At 43.8% G+C, this 20,254-nt stretch overlaps 1 long non-coding RNA gene across 1 annotated transcript in view; it reads right to left on the bottom strand.

Moving 5' to 3' along the window:
• The window catches only part of LOC307181271, a 636,025-nt gene that overhangs the window by 68,755 nt on the left and 547,016 nt on the right, over positions 1-20,254 (bottom strand). The window contains exon 3 of the long non-coding RNA XR_013826297.1: positions 710-787. This is a non-coding gene — a long non-coding RNA (uncharacterized lncRNA). The remainder of the gene's footprint in view (positions 1-709; positions 788-20,254) is intronic.

Genomic DNA, 20,254 nt, shown 5'->3' with positions numbered 1-20,254 from the left:
ATTAGGGCCTGAAGCCATCCTGCGGTGTTGCGGCCAGCTCAAAAGAAAGCGAGTTGAAGAAAGGAGCTCAGGGGCACTGTAATTCACAAACCTGCAGAGTTATAAATGACAGCTATCGTCCAAAAATAGACTGAAGTAAGGCTGCCAAGAGGACTTGAAAGCGGGGCAGAATTGCAGGAAACCGATTTCAGGAAGTAGACTGGAATTGAATTGAAAGCATAGGAAAAGAGGCAGAACGTCCACAATGATGCACTTGGCCAAAAAGGGCGTATGCGGTTTTTCCTGAATATATTCAGGAAAAAACGCATACGCCCTTTTTGGCCAACCAAGCAAGCTTGCAAAGGAAATCTGCACTACAATGAAGTCTCACTTCCCCCCGGTCAAAAGGGCCATCTGAAAAAAGTGTAAAATCCAGAAAGGCAGGACAGGCCATGGAGAACTGGGAGCCTTGTTATGCTGATGGGCGGGATGTAAATTGCCAACAGACACTCCGGAGAAGTGTATGGTGTTTCCTGAAACATCTAAAAAACAAAGCAACAGAGCCTAGGGCACTGCCACTTATGGTCCTATAGCTTAGGGAAATTAAAATCAAAAAGACACAGCCACCCCAAAGTTTGGAACGCCTCTGTTTACAAGAACCTCGTTTACAGTACAAGTTCAACATCGCAGAAAGTGAAAAATGGATAAAGAAGTTGTGGTATTTACTTACAAAGCAATATCACTCAGCAATGAAGTCTATGTCATCAGGCCCTTAGCATCACAATGAGTGGATTCAGGTATGATGATTCTAAATGAAATAAGTCACACAGAAAAAGAAACATCATAAGATATCAGTAATACACGGAATGTAAACTTGGCTACACAGGAACTGAATTACAGAACAGAACAGGGTCTCAAATTTAGAAAACCAACTTATGCTTGCTTAAGGGTAAAGGTGAGTTGGGGTGCTGCATAAAACCAGAGATTGAAATGAGCACAGATAAAGTTCCTTAAGTCAAATATGGAATAGACAAGAGCTACTCCTTGCTCAACGAAATGGACTCAACACCGCATATTAAACGCCTAAGAATGTACCTGACTAGTAAGTATCTTAAAACCTATGGATTGCTATGTCTCCGAAAGAGAATCAAGCATGTGTACAGGGGCATAAACGCAGCAGTGATAGGATTGGAGAGGTTCGGTGAGCAAATGAAGACCCTTTGAAGTCATATTGCATGGTACCCATTACACGGGTCTTAACTCTCCAGGTTTAAGGTATTCTTCCTTCAGCTAAAACATGCATGTGGAACCCAAGTATGATCAACCATGTGAACGGGAGACGTGTTCAAATATGTCTCAGTTTTCCTCCCCTGGTACTCGGGTGCAACATTCCAGACGCTTTACTAACACTCTCCCCACTTGGAGAGTCAGCGCCTTTAACCTCCTGTTTGGCCCAGTTTGCAATTTCCGCGGAAGATGAACAGGAATAGCGAGAACCAATGAGAGACTAGCTGGAGGTGTCTGGACGGGCAAATTTAACTCTCATTTCCCACCAGGAAGAGGAAATTACCAAAGGCTCAGCGTGCTGTGCCGGAACCAGATTAGGGCCTGAAGCCATCCTGCGGTGTTGCGGCCAGGTCACAAGAAAGCGAGTTGAAGAAAGGAGCTCAGGGGCACTGTAATTCACAAACCTGCAGAGTTATAAATGACAGCTATCGTCCAAAAATAGACTGAAGTAAGGCTGCCAAGAGGACTTGAAAGCGGGGCAGAATTGCAGGAAACCGATTTCAGGAGGTAGACTGGAATTGCATTGAAAGCATAGGAAAAGAGGCAGAACGTCCACAATGATGCACTTGGCCAAAAAGGGCGTATGCGTTTTTTCCTGAATATATTCAGGAAAAAACGCATACGCCCTTTTTGGCCAACCAAGCAAGCTTGCAAAGGAAATCTGCACTACAATGAAGTCTCACTTCCCCCCGGTCAAAAGGGCCATCTGAAAAAAGTGTAAAATCCAGAAAGGCAGAACAGGCCATGGAGAACTGGGAGCCTTGTTATGCTGATGGGCGGGATGTAAATTGCCAACAACCACTCGGGAGAAGTGTATGGTGTTTCCTGAAACATCTAAAAAACAAAGCAACAGAGCCTAGGGCACTGCCGCTTATGGTCCTATAGCTTAGGGAAATTAAAATCAAAAAGACACAGCCACCCCAAAGTTTGGGACGCCTCTGTTTACAAGAACCTCGTTTACCGTACAAGTTCAACATCGCAGAAAGTGAAAAATGGATAAAGAAGTTGTGGTATTTACTTACAAAGCAATATCACTCAGCAATGAAGTCTATGTCATCAGGCCCTTAGCATCACAATGAGTGGATTCAGGTATGATGATTCTAACTGAAATAAGTCACACAGAAAAAGAAACATCATAAGATATCAGTAATACACGGAATGTAAACTTGGCTACACAGGAACTGAATTACAGAACAGAACAGGGTCTCAAATTTAGAAAACCAACTTATGCTTGCTTAAGGGTAAAGGTGAGTTGGGGTGCTGCATAAAACCAGAGATTGAAATGAGCACAGATAAAGTTCCTTAAGTCAAATATGTAATAGACAAGAGCTACTCCTTGCTCAACGAAATGGACTCAACACCGCATATTAAACGCCTAAGAATGTACCTGACTAGTAAGTATCTTAAAACCTATGGATTGCTATGTCTCCGAAAGAGAATCAAGCATGTGTACAGGGGCATAAACGCAGCAGTGATAGGATTGGAGAGGTTCGGTGAGCAAATGAAGACCCTTTGAAGTCATATTGCATGGTACCCATTACACGGGTCTTAACTCTCCAGGTTTAAGGTATTCTTCCTTCAGCTAAAACATGCATGTGGAACCCAAGTATGATCAACCATGTGAACGGGAGACGTGTTCAAATATGTCTCAGTTTTCCTCCCCTGGTACTCGGGTGCAACATTCCAGACGCTTTACTAACACTCTCCCCACTTGGAGAGTCAGCGCCTTTAACCTCCTGTTTGGCCCAGTTTGCAATTTCCGCGGAAGATGAACAGGAATAGCGAGAACCAATGAGAGACTAGCTGGAGGTGTCTGGACGGGCAAATTTAACACTCATTTCCCACCAGGAAGAGGAATTAACCAAAGGCTCAGCGTGCTGTGCCGGAATCAGATTAGGGCCTGAAGCCATCCTGCGGTGTTGCGGCCAGGTCACAAGAAAGCGAGTTGAAGAAAGGAGCTCAGGGGCACTGTAATTCACAAACCTGCAGAGTTATAAATGACAGCTATCGTCCAAAAATAGACTGAAGTAAGGCTGCCAAGACGACTTGAAAGCGGGGCAGAATTGCAGGAAACCGATTTCAGGAGGTAGACTGGAATTGCATTGAAAGCATAGGAAAAGAGGCAGAACGTCCACAATGATGCACTTGGCCAAAAAGGGCGTATGCGTTTTTTCCTGAATATATTCAGGAAAAAACGCATATGCCCTTTTTGGCCAAACAAGCAAGCTTGCAAAGGAAATCTGCACTACAATGAAGTCTCACTTCTCCCCGGTCAAAAGGGCCATCTGAAAAAAGTGTAAAATCCAGAAAGGCAGGACAGGCCATGGAGAACAGAGAGCCTTGTTATGCTGATGGGCGGGATGTAAATTGCCAACAACCACTCGGGAGAAGTGTATGGTGTTTCCTGAAACATCTAAAAAACAAAGCAACAGAACCTAGGGCACTTCCACTTATGGTCCTATAGCTTAGGGAAATTAAAATCAAAAAGACACAGCCACCCCAAAGTTTGGGACGCCTCTGTTTACAAGAACCTCGTTTACAGTACAAGTTCAACATCGCAGAAAGTGAAAAATGGATAAAGAAGTTGTGGTATTTACTTACAAAGCAATATCACTCAGCAATGAAATCTGTGTCATCAGGCCCTTAGCAGCACAATGAGTGGATTCAGGTATGATGATTCTAACTGAAATAAGTCACACAGAAAAAGAAACATCATAAGATATCAGTAATACACGGAATGGAAACTTGGCTACACAGGAACTGAATTACAGAACAGAACAGGGTCTCAAATTTAGAAAACCAACTTATGCTTGCTTAAGGGTAAAGGTGAGTTGGGGTGCTGCATAAAACCAGAGATTGAAATGAGCACAGATAAAGTTCCTTAAGCCAAATATGGAATAGACAAGAGCTACTCCTTGCTCAACGAAATGGACTCAACACCGCATATTAAACGCCTAAGAATGTACCTGACTAGTAAGTATCGTAAAACCTATGGATTGCTATGTCTCCAAAAGAGAATCAAGCATGTGTACAGGGGCATAAACGCAGCAGTGATAGGATTGGAGAGGTTCGGTGAGAAATGAAGACCCTTTGAAGTCATATTGCATGGTACCCATTCCACGGGTTTCAACTACCCAGGTTTAAGGTATTCTTCCTTCAGCTAAAACATGCATGTGGAACCTAGAGTATGATCAACCATGTGATCGGGAGACGTGTTCAAATATGTCTCAGTTTTCCTCCCCTGGTACTCGGGTGCAACATTCCAGACGCTTTACTAACACTCTCCCCACTTGGAGAGTCAGCGCCTTTAATCTCCTGTTTGGCCCAGTTTGCAATTTCTGCGGAAGATGAACAGGAATAGCGAGAACAAATGAGAGACTAGCTGGAGGTGTCTGGACGGGCAAATTTAACTCTCATTTCCCACCAGGAAGAGGAAATAACCAAAGGCTCAGCGTGCCGTGCCGGAACCAGATTAGGGCCTGAAGCCATCCTGCGGTGTTGCGGCCAGGTCACAAGAAAGCGAGTTGAAGAAAGGAGCTCAGGGGCACTGTAATTCACAAACCTGCAGAGTTATAAATGACAGCTATCGTCCAAAAATAGACTGAAGTAAGGCTGCCAAGAGGACTTGAAAGCGGGGCAGAATTGCAGGAAACCGATTTCAGGAGGTAGACTGGAATTGCATTGAAAGCATAGGAAAAGAGGCAGAACGTCCACAATGATGCACTTGGCCAAAAAGGGCGTATGCGTTTTTTCCTGAATATATTCAGGAAAAAACGCATACGCCCTTTTTGGCCAACCAAGCAAGCTTGCAAAGGAAATCTGCACTACAATGAAGTCTCACTTCCCCCTGGTCAAAAGGGCCATCTGAAAAAAGTGTAAAATCCAGAAAGGCAACAGGCAATTGAGAACTGGGAGCCTTGTTATGCTGATGGGCGGGATGTAAATTGCCAACAGACACTTGGGAGAAGTGCATGGTGTTTCCTGAAACATCTAAAAAACAAAGCAACAGAGCCTAGGGCACCTCCACTTATGGTCCTATAGCTTAGGGAAATTAAAATCAAAAAGACACAGCCACCCCAAAGTTTGGAACGGCTCTGTTTACAAGAACCTCGTTTACAGTACAAGTTCAACATCGCAGAAAGTGAAAAATGGATAAAGAAGTTGTGGTATTCACTTACAAAGCAATATCACTCAGCAATGAAATCTATGTCATCAGGCCCTTAGCAGCACAATGAGTGGATTCAGGTATGATGATTCTAACTGAAATAAGTCACACAGAAAAAGAAACATCATAAGATATCAGTAATACACGGAATGTAAACTTGGCTACACAGGAACTGAATTACAGAACAGAACAGGGTCTCAAATTTAGAAAAACAACTTATGCTTGCTTAAGGGTAAAGGTGAGTTGGGGTGCTGCATAAAACCAGAGATTGAAATGAGCACAGATAAAGTTCCTTAAGCCAAATATGGAATAGACAAGAGCTACTCCTTGCTCAACGAAATGGACTCAACACCGCATATTAAACGCCTAAGAATGTACCTGACTTGTAAGTATCTTAAAACCTATGGATTGCTATGTCTCCGAAAGAGAATCAAGCATGTGTACAGGGGCATAAACGCAGCAGTGATAGGATTGGAGAGGTTCGGTGAGCAAATGAAGACCCTTTGAAGTCATATTGCATGGTACCCATTCCACGGGTTTCAACTACCCAGGTTTAAGGTATTCTTCCTTCAGCTAAAACATGCATATGGAACCTAGAGTATGATCAACCATTTGATCGGTAGACGTGTTCAAATATGTATCAGTTTTCCTCCCCTGGTACTCGGGTGCAACATTCCAGACGCTTTACTAACACTCTCCCGACTTGGAGAGTCAGCGCCTTTAACCTCCTGTTTGGCCCAGTTTGCAATTTCTGCGGAAGATGAACAGGAATAGCGAGAACCAATGAGAGGCTAGCTGGAGGTGTCTGGACGGGCAAATTTAACTCTCATTTCCCACCAGGAAGAGGAAATAACCAAAGGCTCAGCGTGCCATGCCGGAACCAGATTAGGGCCTGAAGCCATCCTGCGGTGTTGCGGCCAGGTCACAAGAAAGCGAGTTGAAGAAAGGAGCTCAGGGGCACTGTAATTCACAAACCTGCAGAGTTATAAATGACAGCTATCGTCCAAAAATAGACTGAAGTAAGGCTGCCAAGAGGACTTGAAAGCGGGGCAGAATTGCAGGAAACCGATTTCAGGAGGTAGACTGGAATTGCATTGCAAGCATAGGAAAAGAGGCAGAACGTCCACAATGATGCACTTGGCCAAAAAGGGCGTATGCGTTTTTTCCTGAATATATTCAGGAAAAAACGCATACGCCCTTTTTGGCCAACCAAGCAAGCTTGCAAAGGAAATCTGCACTACAATGAAGTCTCACTTCCCCCCGGTCAAAAGGGCCATCTGAAAAAAGTGTAAAATCCAGAAAGGCAGGACAGGCCATGGAGAACTGGGAGCCTTGTTATGCTGATGGGCGGGATGTAAATTGCCAACAACCACTCGGGAGAAGTGTATGGTGTTTCCTGAAACATCTAAAAAACAAAGCAACAGAGCCTAGGGCACCTCCACTTATGGTCCTATAGCTTAGGGAAATTAAAATCAAAAAGACACAGCCACCCCAAAGTTTGGAACGGCTCTGTTTACAAGAACCTCGTTTACAGTACAAGTTCAACATCGCAGAAAGTGAAAAATGGATAAAGAAGTTGTGGTATTCACTTACAAAGCAATATCACTCAGCAATGAAATCTATGTCATCAGGCCCTTAGCAGCACAATGAGTGGATTCAGGTATGATGATTCTAACTGAAATAAGTCACACAGAAAAAGAAACATCATAAGATATCAGTAATACACGGAATGGAAACTTGGCTACACAGGAACTGAATTACAGAACAGAACAGGGTCTCAAATTTAGAAAAACAACTTATGCTTGCTTAAGGGTAAAGGTGAATTGGGGTGCTGCATAAAACCAGAGATTGAAATGAGCACAGATAAAGTTCCTTAAGCCAAATATGGAATAGACAAGAGCTACTCCTTGCTCAACGAAATGGACTCAACACCGCATATTAAACGCCTAAGAATGTACCTGACTTGTAAGTATCTTAAAACCTATGGATTGCTATGTCTCCGAAAGAGAATCAAGCATGTGTACAGGGGCATAAACGCAGCAGTGATAGGATTGGAGAGGTTCGGTGAGCAAATGAAAACCCTTTGAAGTCATATTGCATGGTACCCATTCCACGGGTTTCAACTACCCAGGTTTAAGGTATTCTTCCTTCAGCTAAAACATGCATATGGAACCTAGAGTATGATCAACCATTTGATCGGGAGACGTGTTCAAATATGTCTCAGTTTTCCTCCCCTGGTACTCGGGTGCAACATTCCAGACGCTTTACTAACACTCTCCCCACTTGGAGAGTCAGTCCCTTTAACCTCCTGTTTGGCCCAGTTTGCAATTTCTGCGGAAGATGAACAGGAATAGCGAGAACCAATGAGAGGCTAGCTGGAGGTGTCTGGACGGGCAAATTTAACTCTCATTTCCCACCAGGAAGAGGAATTAACCAAAGGCTCAGTGTGCCGGGCCGGAACCAGATTAGGGCCTGAAGCCATCCTGCGGTGTTGCGGCCAGGTCACAAGAAAGCGAGTTGAAGTAAGGAGCTCAGGGGCACTGTAATTCCCAAACCTGCAGAGTTATAAATGACAGCTATCGTCCAAAAATAGACTGAAGTAAGGCTGCCAAGAGGACTTGAAAGCGGGGCAGAATTGCAGGAAACCGATTTCAGGAGGTAGACTGGAATTGCATTGAAAGCATAGGAAAAGAGGCAGAACGTCCACAATGATGCACTTGGCCAGGAAGGGCGTATGCGTTTTTTCCTGAATATATTCAGGAAAAAACGCATACGCCCTTTTTGGCCAACCAAGCAAGCTTGCAAAGGAAATCTGCACTACAATGAAGTCTCACTTCCCCCCGGTCAAAAGGGCCATCTGAAAAAAGTGTAAAATCCAGAAAGGCAGGACAGGCCATGGAGAACTGGGAGCCTTGTTATGCTGATGGGCGGGATGTAAATTGCCAACAGACACTCGGGAGAAGTGTATGGTGTTTCCTGAAACATCTAAAAAACAAAGCAACAGAGCCTAGGGCACTGCCACTTATGGTCCTATAGCTTAGGGAAATTAAAATCAAAAAGACACAGCCACCCCAAAGTTTGGGACGCCTCTGTTTACAAGAACCTCGTTTACAGTACAAGTTCAACATCGCAGAAAGTGAAAAATGGATAAAGAAGTTGTGGTATTTACTTACAAAGCAATATCACTCAGCAATGAAATCTATGTCATCAGGCCCTTAGCATCACAATGAGTGGATTCAGGTATGTTGATTCTAACTGAAATAAGTCACACAGAAAAAGAAACATCATAAGATATCAGTAATACACGGAATGTAAACTTGGCTACACAGGAACTGAATTACAGAACAGAACAGGGTCTCAAATTTAGAAAACCAACTTATGCTTGCTTAAGGGTAAAGGTGAGTTGGGGTGCTGCATAAAACCAGAGATTGAAATGAGCACAGATAAAGTTCCTTAAGTCAAATATGGAATAGACAAGAGCTACTCCTTGCTCAACGAAATGGACTCAACACCGCATATTACACGCCTAAGAATGTACCTGACTAGTAAGTATCGTAAAACCTATGGATTGCTATGTCTCCAAAAGAGAATCAAGCGTGTGTACAGGGGCATAAACGCAGCAGTGATAGGATTGGAGAGGTTCGGTGAGCAAATGAAGACCCTTTGAAGTCATATTGCATGGTACCCATTCCACGGGTCTCAACTCTCCAGGTTTAAGGTATTCTTCCTTCAGCTAAAACATGCATGTGGAACCCAAGTATGATCAACCATGTGAACGGGAGATGTGTTCAAATATGTCTCAGTTTTCCTCCCCTGGTACTCGGGTGCAACATTCCAGACGCTTTACTAACACTCTCCCCACTTGGAGAGTCAGCGCCTTTAACCTCCTGTTTGGCCCAGTTTGCAATTTCTGCGGAAGATGAACAGGAATAGCGAGAACCAATGAGAGGCTAGCTGGAGGTGTCTGGACGGGCAAATTTAACTCTCATTTCCCACCAGGAAGAGGAAATAACCAAAGGCTCAGCGTGCCGTGCCGGAACCAGATTAGGGCCTGAAGCCATCCTGTGGTGTTGCGGCCAGCTCAAAAGAAAGCGAGTTGAAGAAAGGAGCTCAGGGGCACTGTAATTCACAAACCTGCAGAGTTATAAATGAGAGCTATCGTCCAAAAATAGACTGAAGTAAGGCTGCCAAGAGGACTTGAAAGCAGGGCAGAATTGCAGGAAAGCGATTTCAGGAGGTAGACTGGAATTGCATTGAAAGCATAGGAAAAGAGGCAGAACGTCCACAATGATGCACTTGGCCAAAAAGGGCGTATGCGTTTTTTCCTGAATATATTCAGGAAAAAACGCATACGCCCTTTTTGGCCAACCAAGCAAGCTTGCAAAGGAAATCTGCACTACAATGAAGTCTCACTTCCCCCCGGGCAAAAGGGCCATCTGAAAAAAGTGTAAAATCCAGAAAGGCAGGACAGGCCATGGAGAACTGGGAGCCTTGTTATGCTGATGGGCGGGATGTAAATTGCCAACAACCACTCGGGAGAAGTGTATGGTGTTTCCTGAAACATCTAAAAAACAAAGCAACAGAGCCTAGGGCACTTCCACTTATGGTCCTATAGCTTAGGGAAATTAAAATCAAAAAGACACAGCCACCCCAAAGTTTGGGACACCTCCATTTACAAGAACCTCGTTTACCATACAAGTTCAATATCACAGAAAGTGAAAAATGGATAAAGAACTTGTGGTACTTACGTACAATGCAGTATCACTCAGCAATGAAATCTATGTCATCAGGCCCGTAGCAGCATAATGAGTGGATTCATGTGCGATGATTCTAACTGAAATAAGTCACACAGAAAAAGAAACATCATAAGATATCACTAATACACGGAATGTAAACTTGGCTACAAAGGAACTGCATTCCAAAACAGAACAGGGTCTCAAATTTAGAAAACCAACTTATGCTTGCTTAAGGGGAAAGGTGAGTTGGGGTGCTGCATAAAACCAGAGATTGAAATGAGCACAGATAAAGTTCCTTAAGCCAAATATGGAATAGACAAGAGCTACTCCTTCCTCAACGAAATGGACTCAACACCCCATATTAAACGCCTAAGAATGTACCTGACTAGTAAGTATCTTAAAACCTATGGATTGCTATGTCTCCAAAAGAGAATCAAGCGTGTGTACAGGGGCATAAACGCAGCAGTGATAGGATTGGAGAGGTTCGGTGAGCAAATGAAGACCCTTTGAAGTCATATTGCATGGTACCCATTCCACGGGTCTCAACTCTCCAGGTTTAAGGTATTCTTCCTTCAGCTAAAACATGCATGTGGAACCCAGAGTATGATCAACCATGTGAACGGGAGACGTGTTCAAATATGTCTCAGTTTTCCTCCCCTGGTACTCGGGTGCAACATTCCAGACGCTTTACTAACACTCTTCCGACTTGGAGAGTCAGTCCCTTTAACCTCCTGTTTGGCCCAGTTTGCAATTTCTGCGGAAGATGAACAGGAATAGCGAGAACCAATGAGAGACTAGCTGGAGGTGTCTGGACGGGCAAATTTAACTCTCATTTCCCACCAGGAAGAGGAATTAACCAAAGGCTCAGCGTGCCGTGCCGGAACCAGATTAGGGCCTGAAGCCATCCTGCGGTGTTGCGGCCAGGTCACAAGAAAGTGAGTTGAAGAAAGGAGCTCAGGGGCACTGTAATTCACAAACCTGCAGAGTTATAAATGACAGCTATCGTCCAAAAATAGACTGAAGTAAGGCTGCCAAGAGGACTTGAAAGCGGGGCAGAATTGCAGGAAACCGATTTCAGGAGGTAGACTGGAATTGCATTGAAAGCATAGGAAAAGAGGCAGAACGTCCACAATGATGCACTTGGCCAAAAAGGGCGTATGCGTTTTTTCCTGAATATATTCAGGAAAAAACGCATACGCCCTTTTTGGCCAACCAAGCAAGCTTGCAAAGGAAATCTGCACTACAATGAAGTCTCACTTCCCCCCGGTCAAAAGGGCCATCTGAAAAAAGTGTAAAATCCAGAAAGGCAGGACAGGCCATGGAGAACTGGGAGCCTTGTTATGCTGATGGGCGGGATGTAAATTGCAAACAACCACTCGGGAGAAGTGTATGGTGTTTCCTGAAACATCTAAAAAACAAAGCAACAGAACCTAGGGCACTTCCACTTATGGTCCTATAGCTTAGGGAAATTAAAATCAAAAAGACACAGCCACCCCAAAGTTTGGAACGGCTCTATTTACAAGAACCTCGTTTACAGTACAAGTTCAACATCGCAGAAAGTGAAAAATGGATAAAGAAGTTGTGGTATTTACTTACAAAGCAATATCACTCAGCAATGAAATCTGTGTCATCAGGCCCTTAGCAGCACAATGAGTGGATTCAGGTATGATGATTCTAACTGTAATAAGTCACGCAGAAAAAGAAACATCATAAGATATCAGTAATACACGGAATGGAAACTTGGCTACACAGGAACTGAATTACAGAACAGAACAGGGTCTCAAATTTAGAAAACCAACTTATGCTTGCTTAAGGGGAAAGGTGAGTTGGGGTGCTGCATAAAACCAGAGATTGAAATGAGCACAGATAAAGTTCCTTAAGCCAAATATGGAATAGACAAGAGCTACTCCTTGCTCAACGAAATGGACTCAACACCGCATATTAAACGCCTAAGAATGTACCTGACTAGTAAGTATCGTAAAACCTATGGATTGCTATGTCTCCAAAAGAGAATCAAGCGTGTGTACAGGGGCATAAACGGAGCAGTGATAGGATTGGAGAGGTTCGGTGAGCAAATGAAGACCCTTTGAAGTCATATTGCATGGTACCCATTCCACGGGTCTCAACTCTCAAGGTTTAAGGTATTCTTCCTTCAGCTAAAACATGCATGTGGAACCCAGAGTATGATCAACCATGTGAACGGGAGACGTGTTCAAATATGTCTCAGTTTTCCTCCCCTGGTACTCGGGTGCAACATTCCAGACGCTTTACTAACACTCTTCCGACTTGGAGAGTCAGTCCCTTTAACCTCCTGTTTGGCCCAGTTTGCAATTTCTGCGGAAGATGAACAGGAATAGCGAGAACCAATGAGAGACTAGCTGGAGGTGTCTGGACGGGCAAATTTAACTCTCATTTCCCACCAAGAAGATGAATTAACCAAAGGCTCAGCGTGCCGTGCCGGAACCAGATTAGGGCCTGAAGCCATCCTGCGGTGTTGCGGCCAGGTCAGAAGAAAGTGAGTTGAAGAAAGGAGCTCAGGGGCACTGTAATTCACAAACCTGCAGAGTTATAAATGACAGCTATCGTCCAAAAATAGACTGAAGTAAGGCTGCCAAGAGGACTTGAAAGCAGGGCAGAATTGCAGGAAACCGATTTCAGGAGGTAGACTGGAATTGCATTGAAAGCATAGGAAAAGAGGCAGAACGTCCACAATGATGCACTTGGCCAAAAAGGGCGTATGCGTTTTTTCCTGAATATATTCAGGAAAAAACGCATACGCCCTTTTAGGCCAACCAAGCAAGCTTGCAAAGGAAATCTGCACTACAATGAAGTCTCACTTCCCCCCGGTCAAAAGGGCCATCTGAAAAAAGTGTAAAATCCAGAAAGGCAGGACAGGCCATGGAGAACTGGGAGCCTTGTTATGCTGATGGGCGGGATGTAAATTGCCAACAGACACTCGGGAGAAGTGTATGGTGTTTCCTGAAACATCTAAAAAACAAAGCAACAGAGCCTAGGGCACTTCCACTTATGGTCCTATAGCTTAGGGAAATTAAAATCAAAAAGACACAGCCACCCCAAAGTTTGGGACGCCTCCATTTACAAGAACCTCGTTTACCATACAAGTTCAATATCACAGAAAGTGAAAAATGGATAAAGAACTTGTGGTACTTACGTACAATGCAGTATCACTCAGCAATGAAATCTATGTCATCAGGCCCGTAGCAGCATAATGAGTGGATTCAGGTACGATGATTCTAACTAAAATAAGTCACACAGAAAAGAAACATCATAAGTTATCAGTAATACACGGAATGTAAACTTGGCTACACAGGAACTGCATTCCAAAACAGAACAGGTTCTCAAATTTAGAAAACCAACTTATGCTTGCTTAAGGGGAAAGGTGAGTTGGGGTGCTGCATAAAACCAGAGATTGAAATGAGCACAGATAAAGTTCCTTAAGCCAAATATGGAATAGACAAGAGCTACTCCTTGCTCAACGAAATGGACTCAACACCCCATATTAAACGCCTAAGAATGTACCTGACTAGTAAGTATCTTAAAACCTATGGATTGCTATGTCTCCAAAAGAGAATCAAGCGTGTGTACAGGGGCATAAACGCAGCAGTGATAGGATTGGAGAGGTTCGGTGAGCAAATGAAGACCGTTTGAAGTCATATTGCATGGTACCCATTACACGGGTCTCAACTCTCCAGGTTTAAGGTATTCTTCCTTCAGCTAAAACATGCATGTGGAACCCAGAGTATGATCAACCATGTGAACGGGAGACGTGTTCAAATATGTCTCAGTTTTCCTCCCCTGATACTCGGGTGTAAAATTCCAGACGCTTTACTAACACTCTTCCGACTTGGAGAGTCAGTCCCTTTAACCTCCTGTTTGGCCCAGTTTGCAATTTCTGCGGAAGATGAACAAGAATAGCGAGAACCAATGAGAGACTAGCTGGAGGTGTCTGGACGGGCAAATTTAACTCTCATTTCCCACCAGGAAGAGGAATTAACCAAAGGCTCAGCATGCCGTGCCGGAACCAGATTAGGGCCTGAAGCCATCCTGCGGTTTTGCGGCCAGGTCACAAGAAAGCGAGTTGAAGAAAGGAGCTCAGGGGCACTGTAATTCACAAACCTGCAGAGTTATAAATGACAGCTATCGTCCAAAAATAGACTGAAGTAAGGCTGCCAAGAGGACTTGAAAGCGGGGCAGAATTGCAGGAAACCGATTTCAGGAGGTAGACTGCAATTGCATTGAAAGCATAGGAAAAGAGGCAGAACGTCCACAATGATGCACTTGGCCAAAAAGGGCGTATGCGTTTTTTCCTGAATATATTCAGGAAAAAACGCATACGCACTTTTTGGCCAACCAAGCAAGCTTGCAAAGGAAATCTGCACTACAATGAAGTCTCAATTCCCCCCGGTCAAAAGGGCCATCTCAAAAAAGTGTAAAATCCAGAAAGGCAGGACAGGCCATGGAGAACTGGGAGCCTTGTTATGCTGATGGGCGGGATGTAAATTGCCAACAACCACTGGGGAGAAGTGTATGGTGTTTCCTGAAACATCTAAAAAACAAAGCAACAGAGCCTAGGGCACTGCCACTTATGGTCCTATAGCTTAGGGAAATTAAAATCAAAAAGACACAGCCACCGCAAACTTTCGAACGGCTCTGTTTACAAGAACCTCATTTACAGTACAAGTTCAACATCGCAGAAAGTGAAAAATGGATAAAGAAGTTGTGGTATTTACTTACAAAGCAATATCACTCAGCAATGAAATCTGTGTCATCAGGCCCGTAGCAGCACAATGAGTGGATTCAGGTATGATGATTCTAACTGAAATAAGTCACACAGAAAAGAAACATCATAAGATATCAGTAATACACGGAATGTAAACTTGGCTACACAGGAACTGAATTACAGAACAGAACAGGGTCTCAAATTTAGAAAACCAACTTATGCTTGCTTAAGGGTAAAGGTGAGTTGGGGTGCTGCATAAAACCAGAGATTGAAATGAGCACAGATAAAGTTCCTTAAGTCAAATATGGAATAGACAAGAGCTACTCCTTGCTCAACGAAATGAACTCAACACCCCATATTAAACGCCTAAGAATGTACCTGACTAGTAAGTATCTTAAAACTTATGGATTGCTATGTCTCCAAAAGAGAATCAAGCGTGTGTACAGGGGCATAAACGCAGCAGTGATAGGATTGGAGAAGTTCGGTGAGCAAATGAAGACCCTTTGAAGTCATATTGCATGGTACCCATTACACGGGTCTCAACTCTCCAGGTTTAAGGTATTCTTCCTTCAGCTAAAACATGCATGTGGAACCTAGAGTATGATCAACCATGTGATCGGGAGACGTGTTCAAATATGTCTCAGTTTTCCTCCCCTGGTACTCGGGTGCAACATTCCAGACGCTTTACTAACACTCTCCCGACTTGGAGAGTCAGTCCCTTTAACCTCCTGTTTGGCCCAGTTTGCAATTTCTGCGGAAGATGAACAGGAATAGCGAGAACCAATGAGAGGCTAGCTGGAGGTGTCTGGACGGGCAAATTTAACTCTCATTTCCCACCAGGAAGAGGAATTAACCAAAGGCTCAGCGTGCCGTGCCAGAACCAGATTAGGGCCTGAAGCCATCCTGCGGTGTTGCGGCCAGGTCACAAGAAAGCGAGTTGAAGAAAGGAGCTCAGGGGCACTGTATTTCACAAAACTGCAGAGTTATAAATGACAGCTATCGTCCAAAAATAGACTGAAGTAAGGCTGCCAAGAGGACTTGAAAGCGGGGCAGAATTGCAGGAAACCGATTTCAGGAGGTAGACTGGAATTGCATTGAAAGCATAGGAAAAGAGGCAGAACGTCCACAATGATGCACTTGGCCAAAAAGGGCGTATGCGTTTTTTCCTGAATATATTCAGGAAAAAACGCATACGCCCTTTTTGGCCAACCAAGCAAGCTTGCAAAGGAAATGTGCACTACAATGAAGTCTCACTTCCCCCCGGTCAAAAGGGCCATCTGAAAAAAGTGTAAAATCCAGAAAGACAAGACAGGCCATGGAGAACTGGGAGCCTTGTTATGCTGATGGGCGGGATGTAAATTGCCAACAACCACTCGGGAGAAGTGTATGGTGTTTCCTGAAACATCTAAAAAACAAAGCAACAGAACCTAGGGCACTTCCACTTATGGTCTTATAGCTTAGGGAAATTAAAATCAAAAAGACACAGCCACCCCAAAGTTTGGAACGGATCTGTTTACAAGAACCTCGTTTACAGTACAAGTTCAACATCGCAGAAAGTGAAAAATGGATAAAGAAGTTGTGGTATTTACTTACAAAGCAATATCACTCAGCAATGAAATCTGTGTCATCAGGCCCTTAGCATCACAATGAGTGGATTCAGGTATGATGATTCTAACTGAAATAAGTCACACAGAAAAAGAAACATCATAAGATATCACTAATACACGGAATGTAAACTTGGCTACACAGGAACTGAATTCCAAAACGGAACAGTGTCTCAAATTTAGAAAACCAACTTATGCTTGCTTAAGGGTAAAGGTGAGTTGGGGTGCTGCATAAAACCAGAGATTGAAATGAGCACAGATAAAGTTCCTTAAGCCAAATATGGAATAGACAAGAGCTACTCCTTGCTCAACGAAATGAACTCAACACCCCATATTAAACGCCTAAGAATGTACCTGACTAGTAAGTATCTTAAAACTTATGGATTGCTATGTCTCCAAAAGAGAATCAAGCGTGTGTACAGGGGCATAAACGCAGCAGTGATAGGATTGGAGAAGTTCGGTGAGCAAATGAAGACCCTTTGAAGTCATATTGCATGGTACCCATTACACGGGTCTCAACTCTCCAGGTTTAAGGTATTCTTCCTTCAGCTAAAACATGCATGTGGAACCCAAGTATGATCAACCATGTGAACGGGAGACGTGTTCAAATATGTCTCAGTTTTCCTCCCCTGGTACTCGGGTGCAACATTCCAGACGCTTTACTAACACTCTCCCCACTTGGAGAGTCAGCGCCTTTAATCTCCTGTTTGGCCCAGTTTGCAATTTCTGCGGAAGATGAACAGGAATAGCGAGAACCAATGAGAGGCTAGCTGGAGGTGTCTGGACGGGCAAATTTAACTCTCATTTCCCACCAGGAAGAGGAAATAACCAAAGGCTCAGCGTGCCGTACCGGAACCAGATTAGGGCCTGAAGCCATCCTGCGGTGTTGCGGCCAGCTCAAAAGAAAGCGAGTTGAAGAAAGGAGCTCAGGGGCACTGTAATTCACAAACCTGCAGAGTTATAAATGACAGCTATCGTCCAAAAATAGACTGAAGCAAGGCTGCCAAGAGGACTTGAAAGAGGGGCAGAATTGCAGGAAACCGATTTCAGGAGGTAGACTGGAATTGCATTGAAAGCATAGGAAAAGAGGCAGAACGTCCACAATGATGCACTTGGCCAAAAAGGGCGTATGCGTTTTTTCCTGAATATATTCAGGAAAAAACGCATACGCCCTTTTTGGCCAACCAAGCAAGCTTGCAAAGGAAATCTGCACTACAATGAAGTCTCACTTCCCCCCGGTCAAAAGGGCCATCTGAAAAAAGTGTAAAATCCAGAAAGGCAGGACAGGCCATGGAGAACTGGGAGCCTTGTTATGCTGATGGGCGGGATGTAAATTGCCAACAACCACTCGGGAGAAGTGTATGGTGTTTCCTGAAACATCTAAAAAACAAAGCAACAGAACCTAGGGCACTTCCACTTATGGTCCTATAGCTTAGGGAAATTAAAATCAAAAAGACACAACCACCCCAAACTTTCGAACGGCTCTGTTTACAAGAACCTCGTTTACAGTACAAGTTCAACATCGCAGAAAGTGAAAAATGGATAAAGAAGTTGTGGTATTTACTTACAAAGCAATATCACTCAGCAATGAAATCTGTGTCATCAGGCCCGTAGCAGCACAATGAGTGGATTCAGGTATGATGATTCTAACTGAAGTAAGTCACACAGAAAAAGAAACATCATAAGATATCAGTAATACACGGAATGTAAACTTGGCTACACAGGAACTGAATTACAGAACAGAACAGGGACTCAAATTTAGAAAACCAACTTATGCTTGCTTAAGGGTAAAGGTGAGTTTGGGTGCTGCATAAGACCAGAGATTGAAATGAGCACAGATAAAGTTCCTTAAGCCAAATATGGAATAGACAAGAGCTACTCCTTGCTCAACGAAATGGACTCAACACCGCATATTAAACGCCTAAGAATGTACCTGACTAGTAAGTATCTTAAAACCTATGGATTGCTATGTCTCCGAAAGAGAATCAAGCATGTGTACAGGGGCATAAACGCAGCAGTGATAGGATTGGAGAGGTTCGGTGAGCAAATGAAGACCCTTTGAAGTCATATTGCATGGTACCCATTCCACGGGTTTCAACTACCCAGGTTTAAGGTATTCTTCCTTCAGCTAAAACATGCATGTGGAACCTAGAGTATGATCAACCATGTGATCGGGAGACGTGTTCAAATATGTCAGTTTTCGTACCCTGGTACTCGGGTGCAACATTCCAGACGCTTTACTAACACTCTCCCGACTTGGAGAGTCAGTCCCTTTAACCTCCTGTTTGGCCCAGTTTGCAATTTCTGCGGAAGATGAACAGGAATAGCGAGAACCAATGAGAGGCTAGCTGGAGGTGTCTGGACGGGCAAATTTAACTCTCATTTCCCACCAGGAAGAGGAAATAACCAAAGGCTCAGCGTGCCGTACCGGAACCATATTAGGGCGTGAAGCCATCCTGCGGTGTTGCGGCCAGCTCAAAAGAAAGCGAGTTGAAGAAAGGAGATCAGGGGCACTGTAATTCACAAACCTGCAGAGTTATAAATGAGAGCTATCGTCCAAAAATAGACTGAAGTAAGGCTGCCAAGAGGACTTGAAAGCGGGGCAGAATTGCAGGAAACCGATTTCAGGAGGTAGACTGGAATTGCATTGAAAGCATAGGAAAAGAGGCAGAACGTCCACAATGATGCACTTGGCCAAAAAGGGCGTATGCGTTTTTTCCTGAATATATTCAGGAAAAAACGCATACGCCCTTTTTGGCCAACCAAGCAAGCTTGGAAAGGAAATCTGCACTACAATGAAGTCTCACTTCCCCCCGGTCAAAAGGGCCATCTGAAAAAAGTGTAAAATCCAGAAAGGCAGGACAGGCCATGCAGAACTGGGAGCCTTGTTATACTGATGGGCGGAATGTAAATTGCCAACAGACACTCGGGAGAAGTGTATGGTGTTTCCTGAAACATCTAAAAAACAAAGCAACAGAACCTAGGGCACTTCCACTTATGGTCCTATAGCTTAGGGAAATTAAAATCAAAAAGACACAGCCACCCCAAAGTTTGGAACGGCTCTGTTTACAAGAACCTCGTTTACAGTACAAGTTCAACATCGCAGAAAGTGAAAAATGGATAAAGAAGTTGTGGTATTTACTTACAAAGCAATATCACTCAGCAATGAAATCTGTGTCATCAGGCCCTTAGCAGCACAATGAGTGGATTCAGGTATGATGATTCTAACTGAAGTAAGTCACACAGAAAAAGAAACATCATAAGGTATCACTAATACACGGAATGTAAACTTGGCTACACAGGAACTGAATTACAGAACAGAACAGAGTCTCAAATTTAGAAAAACAACTTATGCTTGCTTAAGGGGAAAGGTGAGTTGGGGTGCTGCATAAAACCAGAGATTGAAATGAGCACAGATAAAGTTCCTTAAGTCAAATATGGAATAGACAAGAGCTACTCCTTGCTCAACGAAATGGACTCAACACCGCATATTAAACGCCTAAGAATGTACCTGACTAGTAAGTATCTTAAAACCTATGGATTGCTATGTCTCCGAAAGAGAATCAAGCGTGTGTACAGGGGCATAAACGCAGCAGTGATAGGATTGGAGAGGTTCGGTGAGCAAATGAAGACCCTTTGAAGTCATATTGCATGGTACCCATTACACGGGTCTTAACTCTCCAGGTTTAAGGTATTCTTCCTTCAGCTAAAACATGCATGTGGAACCCAAGTATGATCAACC

This window comes from Stenella coeruleoalba, assembly GCF_951394435.1.
Source record: "Stenella coeruleoalba genome assembly, contig: scaffold_62, whole genome shotgun sequence".
Classification (NCBI taxonomy): domain Eukaryota; kingdom Metazoa; phylum Chordata; class Mammalia; order Artiodactyla; family Delphinidae; genus Stenella; species Stenella coeruleoalba.
This window is presented reverse-complemented; position numbering and strand designations above follow the sequence as displayed.